The 12,603-nt window shown below is 48.6% G+C and overlaps 1 protein-coding gene across 1 annotated transcript in view; it reads right to left on the reverse strand.

Annotated features, from left to right (window-relative positions):
- The window catches only part of Tmtc2 (Transmembrane O-mannosyltransferase targeting cadherins 2), a 315,006-nt gene that overhangs the window by 109,005 nt on the left and 193,398 nt on the right, over nt 1-12,603 (reverse strand). The window lies entirely within an intron of this gene.

Consider the following 12,603-nt stretch of genomic DNA (forward strand, 5'->3'; position numbering starts at 1 on the left):
GCGCCCGTGTGCTGTGCGATGTCAGTGCACGTTAAAGATCCCCAGGTGGTCGAAATTATTCCGGAGCCCTCCACTACGGCACCTCTCTCTCCCTTTCTTCTTTCACTCCCTCCTTTATCCCTTGCCTTACGGCGCGGTTCAGGTGTCCAACGATATATGAGACAGATACTGCGCCATTTCCTTTCCCCAAAAACCAATTATTATTATTTCGTTTATGGTTTATGGTGTAAGGGGGTTTGACGTCCCAAAACGACTCAGGCTATGAGGGACGCCGTAGTGGAGGGCCCCGGGTAATGTCGACCACCTGGGGTTCTTTAACGTGCACTTGCATCGCACAGTACACGGGCCTCTAGAACTTCGCCTCCATCGAAACTCGACCGCCGCGGCCGGGATCAAACCCGCGTCTTTCAGGTCAGCAGCCGAGCGCCATAACCACTGAGACACCGCGGCGGCTGTTTACTTTTGAGTTTACGTGCGTGTATGTGTGTGTGTTGGAGGGGGGGGGGGGGGGGGGGGGGGGGTCAGATTTACTTATTAATTCATTTTCATCGATCGAGGCGGAAAATAAATCGGGGAGCACGAGGCAGGATGTTCGAAGAATTGAAAACAAAAAAAAAAACAGCGAACAGTCGAGCTACAAAAAAAAAGCGATGTAAGAGAGAAACAAGACATTTTGTAGACTTACATAAACTACAATGCTGACAGCATACCGTGCTTGCTGTCAAATGTATGGCCTTCTGTATACTCTCCCACCTATAGTAAAGTTACAAGCTGGTCTTTCATAGGTATATACAGTTGAAGCTCGTCATAATGAAGCTGAGGGGGCCCGGCGATTAGTTCGTTATAGCAGTAGCTTCGTTATAGCCCTTGTTGAGAGATCTTCCAAGGTGAATCGTCATTCCTTCGGTATATCCATTATTTCGTTATAAACCGTTTCGTTATAAAGACATTCGACTTTATATCTAATTTTGATGAACGCCGGTTCGCTATTACAGGGAATCGTTACCTAAAGTGACACACTGCGTCCGTTCACAGCCATCTTGCTCCCTGTTGAAAGACAGTGGAAAGTATAAAAGGAAACAAAGAGGAAATTGACAAAGACTCGAGGTGAAGAACATTGAGCCGCACGTTCCACGGCGGCAAAAAGACGCAATTTTTTTTACTCCGGACTATTCTTGGCAAGTGCAATGCGTTAAGGACGCGAGAAATAAAGTTTCCCCAAAACGCAGACAGTTCAACAGTCGCGACAGCGAGACCGACGAAGAAAGGTTAAGCCGACACAACAAATCCGAAAGGCCTCTCTCGCCGCGTCTCCATTCAACTGTGGCGAAGGGCACGGCGTCTGCTCGCTCAATATTTATACTTGCGGCGAGTCCGCGCCAACGGGCAGAAGAAGCGGAAAGTTACAAATCGAAAGTTAAGCCGCCCGAAAAAAAAGCTCCACAGAACTGGGGGAAAGGGAGGAGGGGGGCGGTTCCAAACATTCCTTCCTTTCCTATTCTTATTTCTCTCGCTCTCCCCCCCCCCCCCCCCCCCCCCCCCCCATTTCCGCTCCGCGTAGCCAGCCATCGCGCTCTCTTTACAGCGTATCGCGCTGAGTGCATTCCTCGATATAAATCATGTCCTCTGAGCCATTGGGGTTGTTGTGACCTGTCTGTAGTCATTTCTGATTCTTTCGGTTTTAAAACTGAGTTTGTATATTTCCGCCAAGGCGAAAAGCACTAATAACAGGCTCCCTTTTCGCCGCCGATAAAGCGAGAAAATCAGATTATGCGGACCGCTTTAGCGACGGCCATCTGTGGGCGCCTGCATCACCTACGCGTTGCTGGACAAAAACGCGTACAAAAAAAAAGTTACCGGGCCTGGGAGAAGCACCCCGGCATCGCAAAGGAAATCTGGCTCGGGCACAATACGCTGCGGATGTCGAAATAAGTCCGCACTTCGAAGGTATAGCGAATAAAGCGAGACGCCTGTATAGATAGATGCACTGCTGCTATACGGGCAGAGATCGTCTGCAGCGAATTCGGCGCCTACACGGATTCGCGACATGGGGTAGCGAGAGCAAGCATCATAAATCCAGAGGAGCGAACACAACACACACTAAACAAATTCTCACCCTTAAGGGTGTAAATCAGCTGTCCCCAGACGAACACCCCTTTGAGTGCTAAAAAGGGTACAAAGTTCAGCACCCTTCAGGAAGGGTGAAAAACATGAAAGTTTCGATGGCGCGCATCAATCCAAGGCTTTTGCTTCATGGGTGAGTCAATGTGGAGCACCCTTCAAACATGCATTCGTAGAGGTGTTATGAAAAAATAGTACCCTTTAATGAGGGTGCAACCATTACAGCCTCGAAAGCATCATTAATTACACCCTTCATTAAGGGTGCTGATCTCTGCACCCTTTTTTAGCACCGAACAATTGGAAAAGGGTGTTCGTCTGGGGACAGCTGATTTACACCCTAAAGGGTGAGAAATTGTTTAGTGTGCACGCAGAAGACTGGATAACAGCAGGGCAACCGTCTGACAAAAAGAAACAAGCAGGCAATGGGAAAGAAAGGTAGAACATCTCTCCACTTTCATCAGCGTCGGTGAGAGGTCTATTCAACCAGATGACGTATAGCAGCGCTACGATTGCATCCTGCCATGTTGCGCGAGCTTCTCTGAGCTGGGCGTGAGTGCGTCTCGTTATCGTTGCGTCACACCTGGGGACGCTGGCTCGAGGGCTCTTGCAACGTAGCTGGGATTCCCTCCGGTACCGCAACCACCGGCCGTGCATGATGGTGCAATAACTGCGCGATATCAATGGTCCCAACGACGGTCACTACATACGAGGAGCGTATATGAGGCACAGCACGGATTGCTACTGATTACGAAATCCGGCTAAACTTTCAATACGCGCTCGAATTTCGTCATTAGCTGAGACGAAGTGTCAGCCGTACAACAGTACAGTTACAAACTAATGTGACGCTTTCTGTGTACGACTGGATCTTCACTTGAAGACCCAGATATGACAGATACGAGTAGGCCTGAATAAGTACAGCAACGACTGGGCACCGAGCATGTGGCACAGGCGATGGCATGGCGTTCTTGGGGCGAAGGATTGCAAGAAAACCAGAGACACAAACGAGGAGATTGTCCATGTTTCTGTGGAGCTTCGCAAGCCAAGGAAGGACGCCAAGCAGCCCAGCGTCAAGACCTTTTAACGCGCACACCCGCAGTCAGAAGTTCAGAGAACTGAAAAACGACCACTTTAACGAACTGGTTTGGTTTGGTTTGGTTTGGTTTATGGGGGTTTAACGTCCCAAAGCAACTCAGGCTATGAGAGAAGCCGTAGTGGAGGGCTCCGGAAATTTCGACCACCTCGCGTTCTTTAACGTGCACTGACATCGCACAGTACACGGGCCTCTAGAATTTGGCCTCCATCGAAATTCAACCGCCGTGGCCGGGATCGAACCTGTCCTTCGGGCCAGCAGCCGAGCGCCATAACCACTCAGCCACCGCGGTGGCTGATTTAACGAACTACGAGACCTCAAGGCAACGTTCGCTTAAGCGGAAGTTCGCTGAATCGAGATGAGCACGCAGACACTCGTTTTGGTGAATTGAGGTAAACATAAAGGTTTCAAATGGTTCCTGAAGTGAGCATTTACTTCAATACATTAAAAACTACGCTTGTGCTAGGCACCTTTCTTTTTATAAAATGCAGTATTTTTATACTAAGCTTTTCTATTTACCATTGTCAACGACGTAGATACACTTAAGTACTTATCTTGCTGAAATTCTCGTGTCCTTATTTTCGGAAAAAAAAAAAGGTCTTCCTTCAAAAGGGGGTGCAGCAATTAAGCGCGCTGCAGCCAATACGTGCGGCTACTGCTCAACCTACCAACCAGCTGCGCAGGCACACCAACCAGAAGCAGATGCGCCATCCCGCAGTTTCACAAGCGAAACTATGACACTCCGAATATTCGCAAGCTGCGCATGTTTCGAAATCGCAGTGTCCGAAGTTTCGCATACGAAATTCGCTTACGGTGCCGACCGTATATCTGACCTGCAGAAACAATTCTTAGTGCTTTCCAAACCGTTTGTTCAGCCAACTAGGCGAAGACTGGTACCTTTGCAGGGACAAATCTACAGCTACAGCAAGCCCAGACATCAGAAAAACTGAGGTTCGTCTTCGGGCGAAGTGAAGAACGCCACTTCAGGCACGTTCGAACAAAGCTCATGGGCGTGGGCACACAAACTAGCTCACAATCACCGGTTACAGGTCCACATCGAACAACACGCTCGCCAATCGTTAGCGACCGACTCTTCGGGCTCAAACTTTCTGCATGATACGCAGACAGACGCAAAAGGAATGAAAAGAACGAAAGATGAAGTTAGAACGAAGAAGGAATAGAAGTGCGCGGGATTATCAACCCACGGTGACGCGGAATCGCGGGCGGCCATAAATCGTGGCCACAAGTCGCCACCGCCACCGCGCGCGCGCGTGCGCGTCTATAGGCGTCTCCTTCTCCTATATACACACACGTGTCCCCCCCTCCCGCTCTTTCTTTAGTTTTCTTCAACATTTCCTTTCGCCTTCCATCCGAATAGAACGAGGAAGAAGAGAAACATGAATTCTTCCATCTCTCCGCATACATTTCTCTTCCATTTCCCCATCGTCCTCCTCCTCGCGTTTATCTATTCATTCGCCCATTATTTATCGCCAGCTGTCAAAACCTATCTCCGAATGCCGGGCGCGGGACGCGCGCGACAACCGGGGGACGAGCCGAACTGCTCGTTTGGTCCGGGCCGCTGAATACATATCTCCGAAGAAACGTTTCTTCTCTCTGTGGCTTTCAAAAGAAGGGCGCGAGATGCCGCTGCGCGGGCTCAGGCGGGCCGAGGACGAAGCGGCAAAAAGAAACAAACAAAAAAACAAATCTAAACAGCCAAAAAGTAAACAAATGGACAGCGACTATGAACTCAGTGAGCTCGGGCCAAGCGACGACTAAGTGCGCAAGAAAAAAAAATATACATGCCAGTATCAAGAAAGGAGGGCAGATAATAAAAGATGAACGCCGAATGTCGCACGAAACATTTTGCTCCGTGTCATCCTTCCTTCCCCTCTGCCGTCTCCCCCGCTTCGCTTTCTGTCCCAACGCGGAGTCTGTCTATCTATCTATACAGAGTGACTCGGTGGTGGTGGTGCCACGAATTGGGTGCCGCTATCGATTCCGACGCTGCTATATAGCTTCTTGGCCGAATGAAGAAAAGATGGAGACACAGCCAGAGAGAGAGAGAAAAAAAAAGAGAGAGGTGAGTGAATTTTGTGGGCTTATTTAGGCGCGCAACCTTTTCTTCGCCCCGCGTTCTATTCACTCGATCCGCACACATCGCCGAAAGAATGAGGAGGAGAAAACGTGTGGTCGTCGCCTCTGCCCCGAATGTACGTCTGCTGGTCTTTTCTATTTTTCGTCGCCCGCATTGAAAGACACGAACGAACGAAGGGAAAGAAAGAAAGAAAGAAAGAAAGAAAGAAAGAAAGAAAGAAAGAAAGAAAGAAAGATGCCGGCCGTTGTCGCACTATGCACTCCGAACATCAGGCGAGGAGGGATAGATAGACAGAGAGAGAAATATATATACAAACAGAAAGCTGATAGAAAGACATACAGACGCGCCGTGGCCAGTGCAGCCTGCTGCAGGTTCGGCCGGATATACACGTATAAATATATACACACGCGCAGGCAAAACGTCGCACCGAGGAGCGAGAGCGCGACGAAGATTAGGACCCCATATAACTGGTCGTCGAGTAACACGGCGCGCGCGGGCCTTATCCTGCAGAGTCGCTCATTTCTTTCGTTTCCTGGCCGCCTTTCCAGTTTCGCCTTTCGTTCTTTCTTTCTGCGTCTTTTTCTTTTTTCTTCTTCCTTTTCCCTTCGCATTCAGTTACTGCTCTTTTTCGCGGTCCACATTCCTGTTCGCAAAAGTGTGGGCGCTTTTTCTCTCGATATTTTTATTTCTTTTTATCTCTCTATTCGTTTCTTGCAACAGGATGGCTCCTCCGAACGCTTTTATCTCGCTCCCTAGACGAGCAGGAGAGGAGGAAGAAGTGGGGGGGGGGGGGGGGGGGCGAAGACGCCGTAGAGGGAGACAAGAGCAAGATATGAATAAACATCGCTCCGATGAGCTTCCAAGGCGGCAAAAATGCGGGAGGGGGGCATAGCGCAGAGCCGACGAGGACAGAGGAGGGTTGGGAGGTCGGGGAGGTGGAAGGCGCAGCAGAGAAGATATCGAGAGGGGTCGAAGCAGCGGCAGCAGCAACAACACCGGCCCACAACCTTCCTGGCGCGCGGCTGCTGCGTCCGCTCGCCGGCGAGTGGCAGCGTGACGATCGTATTGGGCTATTTGTCTTTGACCTGCCGCTGACGCAGGCTGCCTTGAGCAGAGAGTGAACCGCCAGGCTTCGCTTCGGAGCGAGCGGGCGGTTTGGACGACCAGCAGTGAGTAGAAGATGGCATAGGTGGGCACTAGCAGTTATTAAAAACGAAGAGGAAGGATCGCGGTAGCTTTTACCGTCCTGGGAACGACGCCTTTTCTATTGCGCCTACTTTTCGCCTATACTAATCCGCGACAAAAAAAAAAAAGTACACAAAGCAGGACTCCAGTACGAGGACAGAAACGAGCCAATGAACAAGAATCGAGACTTCGGGTTCTTGGAACGGATAACAGCATCGTTGCTTCCGCTGCCTCAATAGGCGTAAACCTGCTGTGTATCGCCATTTCTCTTTTTAATTTTCTTTTCTTTTTACAGCGCCTGCACGGACAGAGGGCGCGGTAGGCAGCGGTCGTACAAGCACATATGCAATGCACACATATGCACTCGCCTTATGTTTATCGGTTCCGGGCCTTTTCGTATCTGAAGCTGTTTTCGAGGTCCCTACTCGGCAATCGCGCCACCGTGCTACAAGACCCCAAGAACAGCGCACTTAGCCTGCTCGCAGGACTCCTTCCCTTTCTCTCTCTCTTCATCTCGCCCTCTCCATCTATCTCCCGTAGAAAGAGCGCTCACGTCGGACGAGATATGTATTAATGAAGGAAGGCAGCAGCAGGTGACCGGACGTGTAAAGCGTGCACAAGGCGTGGCACATTAGATGGTCGCGGGTTCGTCAAAGATGTATGCCATGTGTGTGCACTCTCGAGGTCCGCGAACTTGCTTGTCTCGCGTGAGACAGCGGCGACCAGTCTAATGCGTGAATGATGTCCGTTCGGGGCGCCCAATCTCTCGTCTATCCCCTCCCGTTCCCTCATTTTTTTATTTTATATATATCTCGGAGTGAGACCAGTCATCCATATAAAGGGCTCGGCTTAAAAAGCTGCGCCCATCGGCTTTATATCTCTTTCTGAGACGCATATAAAAGGAAAGAAACACGCTTACAAACGCGACAACTTTGGATGATAGGCGGTTTTAAAAGCAGAGTGCTGTATAGGAGAGGCGCGGAGAGCCGAAACCTTAACGTACAGCAAACAGAGACACTGCTGACAAGGATCGTTCTTGGAAGACGCGGGCACGGTTACGCCTAAAGCCCCTGCTTTTATCAGGGAACAAAGAATAAGAAATTAAAGGAGCAAGACAAGATACAGAAACAGGTTTGTTCAGCGAACAAGGGCTATCGAGCAGTGGCCAGAGCACAACCTCGTTCAAGATATATATGTTGCTAGGCAACAAGGTGCGCGAGTGCTCGGTTAGCTGCTCTTATATCTCAAATGTTTGCTCAGCCGCCTAACCTCCGGGTAAAAGCCCTGTCAGTATGTTGTGTTCTGTGCTCATGATTCGCACACTGCTTGCTCCCTCTGGCGACGCAATATACGATCAGTAATTCGCTGGTCAACGTTCCGTCCTGATCGGCGTTTTTCTAATATCAACGCCGTTTTTTCTAGGTTTTTTTTTTTTCGGGCGTCGTAAGACACAGGCTTAAGGGTGGGCGCAGCAAAGGTTCCCGGCATAAGGTTTGTTTTTTGCTTTCTCCTTAACAGGCTATCGTCAACATAGAGTCTATAGACTGTACATAGGCTGGTGTCTATGAGGTCTGTAGACTTTCTATACACAAATCGTATAGAGTAGTATACAGGCAATACAAATCCTATAGACAGTCTATATACAATCTATAGACTTATGGCCATACACTTTTAGTAGACTTTCTCTATGGGCAGTCTACTGAAAATGAATAGACAAAAGTAAATATCCATAGGAAAGCCATAAAGTCGATAAGAAGTCTATAGACAGTCTATAGACCATTTTTATAAGGGGAGGACTTTAACACTCACATTGTCGCACATCACATTCGGTTAACATCTCTTGTGCTGGACTCAACTTCTCCGCATGGCCTCACGTATGGCTTAGTGCGTATGGATGAAACAGACGAGTTCTTCAGGATCGAAGGCCACGAACTAAGTTGAAGGTGGTAGTGACAATGGCAAATAGGTTCAATGCACTCTATTTTTGTTTCCAACAGCCGTCCGCGGAAAAGAAAACTCCAACCATTAGTTGAAGCGTTATGAGACACCCTGTGTTCGGAAGTTTTGTGTCGTAGTTTTCAAGGTGTAGTTCCAGCGCTCATTTTATACGTTTGACTGAAATAAACCGGTCTGCTAAGTGTGTGGCCATGGTGGGACAGACTTTGCGAAACCGCACAGTATTCGTCCTGATCAACGTTCTCACACCTCCCATTTTAGAGCGTCAGACGTCACATCCAGACACTTCTCTACCCCACCCCAGCTCCCAGATTTCTTAATACTCGCTCCCATGAAATTACGTCATCCAATAACAAGTTCACATGATACATTAATCCCCTTAGAAATGACCATGACTAACTTACACATACGTAAGTGACACCCATCGTGACTCCCTTGCACAACACGACTCCCTTATCGGTAGACTATCACCTTGATATGACAAAGAGGCTAGTTTCGTTGACAATCGCGCTTCTGTATTCTAGAAAATAAAAAAAAAATGGACAGGTATTGCCCCGCAAGCCATTCTCCTGTCCGTCTTTCTGTGTGATTTGTGCTTAATTAGCTCTGTTTTTACCTTTTGTTAGACAATGCTCCACCAACGAGCCCAGCAAAATTTACTGTTTAATTTATATGGATAAGTTATATATGTCTGAGTTATATATGTATAACCTATATGCATAACTTAAATGCATAACTTATACGCATAAGGTATAAATGAAGCTGCCTTCAATTAAATTAGGAGTTCTGTGCATGTCGTATGTGTTGTTTCGTTGTGTCCTGTCTTCTTCGCGCAAGTACGTACCTTACTACAAACCAACTGCGGCGACGTCAACGCTTTTTTTATTCTTTCTTGATTGCGCGCAAATCTGTAAGGCTAGGACATACCGCCATTTGCTTATAACGCCTCTTCAACTTTTTTCGATTTTTTAAAACTATTTTTGACGCTCAACAAAGAAAAAAAAGGAAAAGAAGAGTTTTGGTCTCTATAAAGCAGCACACACCAAAAGATCGAGAACTGGCCATGCGCAACAAATGCGACGCGTGCAGGCGCCCCCCTCTCCGCTTCGCCCTCACCGTGTACGTCTTGTTCTGCGTGTTCCGTTCTCACGCCGCGTCGCTTCGTTATTCGCTGCGCACAGGGCGCTTCATTTTGCACCCTGCACACAGCAGCAGCTGCCTTGTAAGACGACGTCGTCACCGGCAGTGTCGCCAGCCGCTCCAGCGCCTCGGATAGAATTAGGGCCAGCCCTGCTTCCTCATTACGGGAACCCCGGGCGCACAACGCAGCTAGGACACAAGAAGAGCAGACGCGGGACAAGGCTGCAGGGAGAGGGAGGGGGGAGTGACTGCGTTAAGGGAGGCCGACGACGCAGCCGGGCCGAGATTAAAGTCGCAAATCAGGCCGGCCTTCCAGCATGCTGGTGCTTGTTTACCGACACGCTATAGGGAACGCCGAGCTGCCAAGGCGAAGTGCTTCCTTCTAACGAAGCCGCCACGCCGAGGGATCGCTAGAGGAGCGTAAAGGGTGGCGTTCAGAGGCAGTGGAAAGGGAGGCTATTTAGAGAGAGGCGGAGAGGAGAGGCGGAAGCCTTTCCTGCGCGCATACCGCACGGTTTTCCCGGGATCTCGGCGAAGCGAGCGCGGGGCCAGTGAGCTGGGTCACAGCTCTAATAAATCGATGTCCGGGGCCCTGTCCGGTGCTTCAAAATAAAACACACTGAATGCTTAAAAATTTTGTAGTTTAGAAATCATGGCGCCATCTTTCGTCACGATAACAAACTAGAAAGCGAGAAAACTTGCTGAAGTCAACGCAACAGGCGCGGGGCTGTTCCCGCCTAACAGGGAGCGCATGCATTCACCAATGCAATGAGAGCGATTGCGTGAAATAGTCCGAGTTGGAGGCGAAAGCTAGAAACTGGTAAAAATAAAGTACTCTGACACACGGTAGGTGTCCTAGCGTCCCGGCCAAGGCATGGCCGTGGTCAAGGTGTGCGCGTATGAAGTGGTAGCGTAACTTTCATGGAAGCCCATGCGTCAGAAGCGTATCGGCACATGTGCGTATCAATTAACGTCCCCTGGATGACAGGTCGAATTAATTTTGCCGAAATGAGATGAAAAGTGACGTCACGAAAACTACCACACGAAAGTCATTTTGTGATATTCAAGAGGCACACGGAGCCGCGTGTGAATTTTAAGCAGCTAATTCCGCAATGGACGACAGTGGGCTGGCGACAGTGATCTTCATCGCCTGTTTCCGAGGCATAAACTGGCTTAATGAAGAGTATATGAGTTATTCGAGGCCAAATTTTTGTGAGAGCAAGATAACGAGAATGCGAGCATGAGTTTTTAAGGAGTTATTCCTGACCAGGAGTGAGGCTAGTTGTGACAACAAAAAGCACCAGTTACCTCTAGGAAAAGAGCGCGAAAAGCATGAAAAACGGGCTTACCGAAAACTATGGGAAATAACCAAATGCGCAGCCAGTCTGGAGGAAACTTTGTACGTGGCCTCCAGCTTCCGGACAAGCGATTTTTTTTTTTTTAGCAGAGTGCTTTTCAGCAATTTCAGGCAAGCCATGAACAGCTCCAAAGAAATGAACGCCTTCTAAACAGATTCCGGAGCTCGTTGGCTATGGCAACGATATCAATTTGAGCGGCTCTTTATTAGATCTCAAAGCGTCACAGCTACTTCGTAGTTGTTACGTGGGATAACCGAGTTTACAAGAAAGGCGAAAGTCCAGAATTGAGCCGACACGATGTAGGTAGTCTAGTCACAGACCTGAGAGCAGAATCTGGGTCGCATAGTTGCAGGGGGATATACCGCGGCGGTGAAGCAAGAGCTCCGAGTATGCGGCAATGTGGTGAAGTGGGTGCAAAGGGAAGGCGTCTTACCTGCAGAGAACGAAAGAAAATAAAGAAACGAACAGGTTAGACACGTAGTTTCACTGAATGCATGCACGCGCACAGAAAGAAATGCTCTCTTGAAAAAAAAAAAAACAATAATAAGACAGCAATGTGTTAGTTAACAGTAAATCGGTTATTACATAAAAAAAAAGAAACAAACTCCATACCAAGCATTACAATCATGTCAACGAAACATAGCTTTCCCCGGCTTTTGAATGTCAATCAATCAATCAATCAATCAATCAATCAATCAATCAATCAATCAATGTTTATATTCCAGGGCATTTCCGGAGACAGTAACTAAAGGTGAGCCGTGTTATCACCCCGCTTCCACGTCTATGCAAGCTGACATCGTGAACTCTGATTTACAAACAATTCAAAATGAGCACCCTATTTCAAGAGGGAAAATGTGTTTCAGTATCAGAAATGCTGCTGTGAAGTAGCAACAGTAACAAACTGAAAAGCCAGATGCAAGCACACCACGTTTAGCCCCGCCGCGGTGGCTCAGTGGTTAGGGCGCTCGACTACTGATCCGGAGTTCCCGGGCTCGACCCCGACCGCGGCGCCTGCGTTTTTATGGAGGCAAAACGCTAAGGCGCCCGTGTGCTGTGCGATGTCAGTGCACGTTAAAGATCCCCAGGTGGCCGAAATTATTCCGGAGCCCTCCACTACGGCACCTCTCTCTTCCTTTCTTCTTTCACTCCCTCCTTTACCCTTCCCTTACGGCGCGGTTCAGGTGTCCAACGATATATTAGACAGATACTGCGCCATTTCCTTTCCCAAAAAACCAATTATTATTATTATTATTATTATTATTATTATTATTATTATTATTATTATTATTATTATTATTATTATAGCACACCACGCCCTTTCCGCTCTTCACCCAGAGACATGCATCAGCGGTGGCCTCCCGGTCTTTACACCGTATTGCCCACATTCCTTTCCACTCGTATTTCCCAGGAATCAGAAAAATAATAGACAGGGGCGCACACCAGTTGGTGGAGGTGTGGAGGTGAGGCAGAGAGATATGCTGGAATCATTAAGGAGTCATCGAGATATATGAAAACAAACAGAAAAGAAGGCAATACGCAGGTTTACAACCGAGGATCATTTACGGGCAGCAAAATAAAAAAAAAACGGAGAAAACTAGAGGATCGTGAAATGGAACACGAATCCACGAGCGGCGGCAGTGGCCACGGGCCTCGGG

This window comes from Amblyomma americanum, chromosome 2 (genome assembly GCF_052857255.1).
Source record: "Amblyomma americanum isolate KBUSLIRL-KWMA chromosome 2, ASM5285725v1, whole genome shotgun sequence".
Classification (NCBI taxonomy): domain Eukaryota; kingdom Metazoa; phylum Arthropoda; class Arachnida; order Ixodida; family Ixodidae; genus Amblyomma; species Amblyomma americanum.